This window comes from Orycteropus afer, unplaced genomic scaffold (assembly GCF_000298275.1).
Source record: "Orycteropus afer afer isolate SDZICR_OR568_19922 unplaced genomic scaffold, OryAfe1.0 scaffold00037, whole genome shotgun sequence".
Lineage (NCBI taxonomy): Eukaryota > Metazoa > Chordata > Mammalia > Tubulidentata > Orycteropodidae > Orycteropus > Orycteropus afer.
The window spans coordinates 17,225,856-17,234,476 of NW_006921624.1; the positions used below are offsets into that span (position 1 = coordinate 17,225,856).

The 8,621-nt window shown below is 41.2% G+C and overlaps 1 protein-coding gene across 1 annotated transcript in view; it reads right to left on the reverse strand.

Annotated features, from left to right (window-relative positions):
- The window catches only part of PALM2AKAP2 (PALM2 and AKAP2 fusion), a 312,433-nt gene that overhangs the window by 174,260 nt on the left and 129,552 nt on the right, over positions 1-8,621 (reverse strand). The gene's annotated exons all lie outside the window — the stretch shown is intronic.

Here is an 8,621-nt window from a genome sequence, read left to right on the forward strand (position 1 = left end):
TATATATATATATATCTTAAGCTACTTTGAATTGAGATTACATCATGTGCAACCAAAAGAATATGGATTGAAACTTAGACTCTAAAAATAGCAGCTGCAAGGGACAGAAAAAAGGACCTCCACTGAAGTTTTTTAAGAGTTGAAAACAAAGATCGGAACTTTTAGTTACTTTGGGGAGCTCGATGGTGTTCCTGTGCATGTGACATTACACCAAGAGCAGTCCCAGAATTTACTTGAGCCCTTTACCCTTAAAACAGAACTAGGAGATAACAATGGTCAGAAGAGATACTGGAAGTCATCTTGTTTTTAATGTTCAAATCTCTTTAAACATCTTGAAAACCAACTCACTCTGATTCCATCTGCACACTTCCAGGGATAAGGACGTTGCTCATACTCACAGAGGCAGCACAGTCTATCTTCCGTACGTTTCATTTTGGAATACATTTCTCAATATTGAGCTAAAATTTCTAGGCAACTGCTGGTTCTACCTTGGCCTTCTGGACTGCAACACATGGCTCTTTCTTCCTCTACATACCAGCCTTCAAGTGATTGTGTCTCAACTGATATCTAGTCCATTTATGTTTCTAGACCATTCATCATGCTGGAGCCTCTTAAAGGCAGTGTCTGTGGCCACAGAGCAACTGGCTCTCTCTTCATTGGCCACCAGAGTTGCATTATAGAAAGCATCCTCAGTACCTTCTTCCGTGAGATGTTGAGCTAATAAGGCTCCAGGATGGACCGCAACCCAGGATTACATGAAAGTGCTGCTCTGACCATCTTCCAAAAGTGACATATTTTTGTTCATATTTTAAAGAAACAAATTGACATGGTGATGGTTAAGACCACGATGAAAAGCCCTTCGAAAAAGCAAAATTGTGGGACACAGAGCAAAGGCTGTCAAAAGGTGGCATTTAAAAACTACTCTGGCTCCTTTCCCAACCAGGAATGCTCCTCTCTGAGCCAGTCCCACGCACGCTAGGTGCTCCTCCTACTCCACCTTGGTTCGAACCAGAGGTAGGGAAGAATAGCTACCAGGCACCGATATCCCTGCACCAAATTTAGAGGAAGTCCCTACTGGACAAAGATAAAATCCTTCGTTAGCTGAAATCAAATTACTCAGCACTGAGGGGAAATTTAGAAAATGGAGAGGAAGCCTTTCACTGATGTCTTCTCATTTTTTCTACAATGGTGAATTTATTACTTCAGAATTGTAAGGTTCTGGGTTCATGTTGATTTTACAATTAACAAAAGGCGAGGTGTTCTGACCAATGTGCCAATTTTGGGCAATGTCATTGACTCCAGTTTACACTCTTGTATCCCAATGATGCATAGCTTTGCTCTGGAGCCTTCTAAGAAAAATGAAGCTGCCTTTGCTCTATTTAGCCAGCACTCCTGCTTTGATGGACAGTTCAGTGTTTGGGGCATTTAAAAGATAGATTACAGCATTGACAAAGAATCCTATAAACTGGTTTTAACTATACCCTGGAGCCCAAGTTTGGATTGGGGTCAACTTGGGGTACCTTTATGAAGGGTCACTTACGGAAAGGGCTTTGACAACACCACATGACAAAATATGGCCACACTGAGGGGCAGCCTGCAGCATCTTCAGAAGGACTTCTTTTAGCCAAACCATAAAGAAACAAAGAGTTAAGCAGCAATGAACACAGAGTTTGTTTTACCCTGAGTTCTTTCTATCCTGGTATAAGAAGACATATTGAGATATGATCCATGTGCCCACATGGTGAAGAGAGCAGTCTCCTACTGCAAGTTAACAACTTGAACAGGATAAGAAAAGATGGGCAGAGTTTGACAGTGGAAGAAGCCTGCAGGGTTTTTCTGGGTGGATGGTCCACACAGCCAGCTGCGACTGAGGCACGACAGAGCGCTTCTCTCCTTCACCTGGGTTATCATCCATGGTATCGACAGGGGTCTTTTAGTAGAATAATGTATGGAAGATAATCTATTTGGAGTCATAAATGTGTGTATTCATGGGAAATGGAACTTGGGGGCACAATTACAAAGAGGCAACTGCATGAAACGGGACTTAGCAGCTTGACCACAAAAGGGGGAGGGAGTCCTGAGGACCAGTGAGTATAACCAGAGAGGGAAATGAAGAAATGATTGCAGCATCATCTGGACTTTATGAACATTTGTGATAAGTTACAAGTACAGGGTCCTAGCCTGCTTGCCTCTGCAGTCATTGTGGGGACATGAGGGCTGCATGATAAGACTCGATGTTAGGCTAACTGTGGGTGGGACATTTGGCAGTTTGCCAAAAGGGTGTTCTTTCTGCTGCAGACTCAATCTGTCCTTCAATCTCAAGGTACCCAGAATGTTTTAGCAGTGACTATTGACCCCCCAAGGAGCTCTGGTAGCATAGTGCCTAAGGCACTTGACTGCTCACCATAAGGCTGGCGGTTCAAACCCACCAGCTACTCCTCGGAAGGAAGGTTGGGCAATCCTACTTCCGTAGTGATACTGCCCAAGGAGGGGTCACTATGAGTTGGGGCCGACTCGATGGCAAACAACAACAACAACAACAACTGACCCCCCAACACATCACCTTTTTTTCTTTTTATATTTTTGCATTTTAATATAAGGAAGACTTTTGCAGTGTGAGCTTACTAAGGACATGTAGTCTCTGACTCAAAAATCTCTTACAAGGATAATGAGTAAAAACCCTCACACAATTAGCATATGAAATTGGTTAGATTGAGGTTTTTAAATTCAATGATGGTAAACACTGAAGGAAATAGAAAAGACCAACTCATTCTACAGATACTGCATGCACCTTGATTATCATTAATGAAACACTGATTAAAATGATATTTTCATTACACAGGTCACCCTTCACATTTATAATGTTGGTGTTGTTGTTAATATGCCATGGAGTCGGACCCGACTCATAGCGACCCCTCCTTGGGTTTCTGAGGCAGTATCACTACGGAAGTAGATTGCCCCATCTTCCTTCTGAGGAGTGGCTGGTGGGTTTGAACCGCCAGCCTTCTTGTTAGCAGTCAAGTGCCTTAGGCACTATGCTACCAGAGCTCCCTCAAATTTATAGTAAGACGCAAAAATGAAAGAAGTGTAGCTTTGTCAGGGAATACACCCAATCAGATTTTGTAGGTTGGCCAGTAAAGTGGTTTTGTCTCTTGGGATAATAATTTAGGATACATGTAAGGGAAGTGTAGAAGCCACCACCCTTCCTCCACAGAACAGAATCCGTTTGGCGAAGGTAAGCTATCCTCCTCCCTATGACCCCACTTCACTAAACCAATCACAGAAATCCTAAGCCCCTTGCCAGGAAAGGCTTTGGCCAGCGAATCATGAAGAGAAGTCTGACGAGGGACTCCTGGGAGACGTTTCCTCACTCTTAAAGAGACACAGATGAAAAACCCTCCTCTCTTCTTCCACTGACTATTGTCATATCTGTGAGCATCGGTAATGTCTAGAAGTATGGTGGCCATTTTATAATGATGAGGATAGCTGGTCGCTGGCAGAGGTGACCTCTCAGGTGGACAGAACAGAGACACAGAAGCACACTGAGCTCTTGAGGATGTGCTCTGGTGGCTGAGTCAGACACCTCCACAGTGGCCCCACCTCAGGAATTCATGTTATAGGAGATTATATTGCTTCCTTATTGTCTATGCCAATTGAGATATGATTTTCTGTTACTTGCAGCAAAAGTGCTACAGGAAACTATAAAATCGTTGGCACTCTTTGACCTAATAATACACTTTGGAGAAGATATATTAAAGTAATGACCAAAAGATTAAAAAAATGTATCCCAAACTGAAAAATGCATGGACATGTATACATGAAAATCACATTATTAAATAAAAAAGTGGAACAAAAGAAGATGTACCCAGTCCTAACAATGTAAACATTCACAGGGATTCTACCAAAGATCATAAGAAAATTCAAATTCATAGCAATTGCTTATCATTGAATATTAGGTTCTATTTCTATAAATTATTACTTACATTGAAAGAGTTTTTTTAAAGTTTATGAGAAAGGAGACTGCAGCAGGTCCCAAATACGAACTTTTGCACAAAATAAATGGCAGAGAAATGTCTACTGAGAAGGAGTGGTATGTGCTTTAGGAAATGCTTCTGTAACCACAGCGAACCCCCAGCATCTGTGGAGGATTGGTTCCAGGACCCCCGCAGATACCAAAATCCATAAATGCACATGTCCCTTAGATAACATGGCATGTTGTTGTTGTTGTTGTTGTTAAGTGCCGTCGAGTTGTTTCCGACTCATAGCGACCCCATGCACAGCAGAACGAAACACTGCCCAATCCCGCGCCAGCCCCATAATCCCTGCTACACTTGAGCCCATCATCGCAGCCATCTCCTTGAAGGCCTCCCCCTCTTTCGTCGACCCTCCACCCTACCAAGCATGACATCCTTCTCCAGGGAATGGTCCCTTCTTACAACATGACCAAAATAGGTAAGACGAAGTCTGGCCATTCTTGCTTCCAAGGAGCATTCTGGCTGCATGCATGGCATAGGATTTGCATTTAACCAGCACACCTCCTCTCATATGTCTTAAATCATCTCTGCTGTTGTTAGATGCCATAGAGCTGGTTCCGATTCAAAGTGACTCTATGTAAACAGAACAAAACACTGCCTGGGCCTGCACCATCCTCACAACCATATTGCAGCCACTGTGTCAATCCACTTCATTGAGGGTCTTCCTCTTTTTCACTGGTCCTCTAGCAAGCATAATGTCCTTCTCCAGTGACTGCTCCCTCCTGATAACATGTTCCAGGCACCTGAGAAGAAGTCTCGTCACCTCCTAGGGAGAATTCTGGCTGCACTTCTTCCAAGGCAGATTTGTTTGTTCTTCTGGCAGTCCATGGTGTGGTCAATATTCTTTGCCAACATCACAATTCAAATGCATCAGTTCTTTGGTCTTCCTTATGCCTTGTCCAGCTTTTGCATGCATATGAGGCAGCTGAAAATGCCATGGCGTGGGTCAGGCACACTTTAGTTCTCAAAGTGACATCTTTGCTTTTTAACACTTTAAAGAGGTCTTTTGCAGCAGATTTGCACAATGCAATATGCTGTTTGAGTTCCTGCCTGCTGTTTCCATGAGTGTTGATTGTGGTTCTAGGTAAAATGAAACCCTTGACAACTTCAATATTTTCTCTATTTATCATGATGCTGCTTATTGGTCCAGTTGTGAGGATTTCTGTTTTCTTTATGTTGAAGTGTAATCCATGCTGAAGGCTGTAGTGTTGTTTTTTGTTTTGTTTTGCTTTTTATTATGATTTGAGTGAAAGTTTGCAGAGCAAATTGGTTTCCCATTCAATAATTCATACACATTTTGTTTCATGATGTTGACTATAATTTCTACTATGTAACAGCATCCTTCTCACTTCCTCCCTCCTGTTTCCATTTGTCCTTCTTTCTTATCTTTTTTTTTTCCTGCCTCCTGAGCATTATCCCTGGGCAAAAGCTGTTCTTTTGATCTCATATGGCTGATTGTTCTAAGGAGTGTGTACCTCTAGTGTTTCTGTTCAGCTTGAAGGCTGTAGTCTCTGATCTCCATCAGTAAGTACTTCAAGTCTTCTTCAATTTCAGCAAGTAAGGTTGTGTCATCTGCATATCACAGGCTGTTAATGAGTCTTCCTCCAATCCTGATGCCACATTCTTCTTCACGTAGTCCAGCTTCTTGGATTATTTGCTCAGCAAATGACTGACTGAGTATGAAGAAAGGATACCACCCTGATGTACACCTTTCCTGATTTTAAAACATGCAGTATCCCTTTATAATAATAAATATTATAACAAATCTCTAGATAACTTGTAATACTTAATATAATGTAAATGCTACGTAAATAGCACTTTACACACTCCCTTTCAGCCTCTGAAGGATTGCTTTGACCATTCAATTGTCCTCTCAACCCACCCAATATTTTCACACGGTTGGTTACATCCTTGGATACAGATACAGCACTATGGAGGGCCAGACATACTGTAATCATTTCATGTCAGTGATTTGGCAATCCCTCTCTTGATGTAATGAGCCCTAGTGGCACAGTGGTTAAGTGCTCAGCTGCGAACCAGAAGGTCGCCTTTTGAACTCACCAGTCCCAGCACCAGCTCTATAGGAGAAAAATGTGGCAGTCTGCTCTGTAAACACATTTATGGCCTTGGAAACCCTCTGGGCAGTTCTACTCTGTCCTATATGGTCACTATGAGTCAGAGTCCACTCCTTGGCAGTGGGTTTTCCCTTGAGGTAAATACCCATTGCAATAATCCAAAAGTAGGAAAAAAAATTTCCAAAAAATGTCAAACACTCAAAGACTTCAAAGAGGAGAAAGGGTAAAACTGTAAAGTGGGGAAGACAATTAAGGGAAGACAATACAAGAAACTATCAACATTTCTTACACAATGAATTTCCAAAAATATGTCACAAGAGTTGCTGGAGGCTTGCTTTAATTGGCACCAACACAAGGGAAATCGAAAATCTAAGTCAGAGAGGCTGAGGCACTGGGCAGACTGCATCAGCCTGCATATCAGAGAAAATGTTGAGAAGAGAAAAACTGGACACAAAGGAAACCTATCAAATTTGACTCCAATGGAAAGGCTGTATGGCTATTTTTGTAGCAGGTAGTTAGAGTCTGTTACTTTTGGAATTCCTTTTTCAGGTCACCGATGAAAGTAAATTCTATTACAGATAATATTGGTGGCTCAATTAAGATAAATTGGAAAATCAAGACCAAGAAAATGACTGTAATATTGGGAAGTTGGCTACAAACTGTAGCAAAATAATTCAAGAAGATAGATTTAATCACATGTACTTTTCCCCTTAAGCTTTCACACAGCTTTATGTCATTCAACGTCTCAAACGTGACTCAAGGAACACATTATACTAGAGCTTTCTGAAGTATTCGCTTTCTTTTTATTTTGACCCACTGAAACCAAACCGGCTGCTGTGGAGTCGATTCTCACTCACAGCGACCCGACAGGTCCAACTCATAGTGACCCTGTAGGACAGAGTACAACCATCCAATAGGGTTTCCAAGGCTGTAAATCTTTTCTAAAGCAGACTGCCCCATCTTTCTCCTGGGCACTGGCTGGTGAGTTTGAACCACCAACCTTTTACTTTTCGGTTCACGGCCGAATGCTTTAAACACTGTGTCACCAGGGCTCCTTTTGGACTACAGCCCAAGGTTGTTTTCAGATTTGGATTTTGGTGGGGGGTTAAATTTGAATGTGAAGTACTGGCAGCTGAAGCCAGTTTAATGAAGTGAACGAGATGTCAGACGTACACTGAAAGGTGTCCAGCAGAATAAAAGAACATTCAGAAAGTTTTAAAAGACAATTAAGCACATTTAGCATGGGGGAAATAAAAAGCCTAAATACATTTTACCTCATTATAGGTCGAAGATGTTTAGTGTGGAAATATTATACACATGTACCTTGCTGTCTAAATGCTTAATATACATTTCAGACTTAATAAAGCATAATTTCTCTTAATTCTAAAAGCAGCCACCTCCTATCTTGAGCTACACAACATTAGGAATGTATTTGTTTCTTAAAGAACCATTAAGAGACTAGTGATATACTTTAACTATACTAATTGGTTTGAGCAACACAACAGTATTATTAAAAATACATAGGATGAAGGCTCTTAAAGTCAAGAATTGCACTCCAAAACATGACCAAAAGTGGAAAGAAGGATAAAATCATACTCATATTTGGTGACATTTTAGCATCTCACCAGAATTATTTGTATTTTATACTGAAACGTCTTATGGAGGATACTCACATCCAGAGAGCCTAAAGTGCCTGAACTCAGAGCAAACTTTGTGTCTCCCAGTCTCAGATGAGGGGTCCCAACTACAGTAACACTACATTCTGATTGGTCTTTGAACACACTGTAGGGTACCACTGAGCCCTATAAAAACCACTGGAACTTTTATAAATACATAAAATAAACCTATAAAAAGCTAGACCTGTGTAAGCTGTGAGACATGGAAAACTCAGAATATTTTCTAATAGAAAGCAATAGAAAAATGGTAAGACTGCACCCTGTCGAAGACAGAAAACTTGTGAGACCTGGAGAAACAAGGCAGTCCCGTCAAATTCTGGCTCTCACAGGTTTCACAGTATATAAATATATGTACATAAAAATATAAAAGGATATATACAGATAGAGGGAGACAGATAGACAGACAGATAGAGTCCTTGGTTGGCACAAACAATTAACACCCCAGCTGCTAACTGGAAGGTTGGAAGTACCCACAAGTGCCTTGGACGAAAGGCCTAATGGTTTACTTCTGATCAAAGCAGTCACTGAAAACCCAGTGGAGCACAGTTCTCCTCTCACACACATGGGGTCACCATGAGTCAGCACTGACTGGATGGCAACTGTGTTTTCATATATAAAAGTAAACTCACACACACTGACCTGGAAAGTTCTACAGAATATATTGACAAGTTAAAAAAACAAACAAACAAAAAAAAGCCAAGTACAGAAACCTGTATGTAGTTTCAAAAGAAATGGGAGAAAACAAGAATATACATTTGAATTTTATTATATTTGCATGGAAAACACTGGAAGGATTCACACAAAACAATGAAAAGTTAGTACCTTTTGAGGATGGT